Below are 455 nucleotides of genomic sequence, written 5' to 3' on the forward strand. Positions count from 1 at the left end.
TTGCAGGCATGATGAATTATGGTCATTGGAGCAAAAAGATGCAAAAAAGAGTAAATTTGGAGCGAAAATGACCAAAATATGAAGGTTTGAACTAGGGCGCCGACGGCGAGATTTTCTCGAGAGTTCAGATCAAATATTTTAAAAGCCCGTCGATGGCACCCTCAAGGCCGCCAACTGCGAGATCGGTGGTTATCTCAACAGGTGCATTGAATGTGGATGATTTTTGAAGGGATGCTTAGACAACTCTTGGGAAAACTCTTCTACAATTTTAAAAGAAGATTTTGGCTGAAAATTGAAGAGGGGGAACAGTGCCCAGGAGGTTCCAGTAGTGTGTAAAGAGTTTAATTTAGGGTTAGATTGTGAGGAATTCTTTGAGAGATTGTAAGAGTGGAGGGAAAGTGAGAGATTTCTTCCTCCTTGCCGCTTCGAAGAAGAATTCTGTGTGCTGTAAAGAA

The sequence above is a fragment of the Phalaenopsis equestris genome, unplaced genomic scaffold (genome assembly GCF_001263595.1).
Source record: "Phalaenopsis equestris unplaced genomic scaffold, ASM126359v1 Scaffold001269, whole genome shotgun sequence".
Classification (NCBI taxonomy): domain Eukaryota; kingdom Viridiplantae; phylum Streptophyta; class Magnoliopsida; order Asparagales; family Orchidaceae; genus Phalaenopsis; species Phalaenopsis equestris.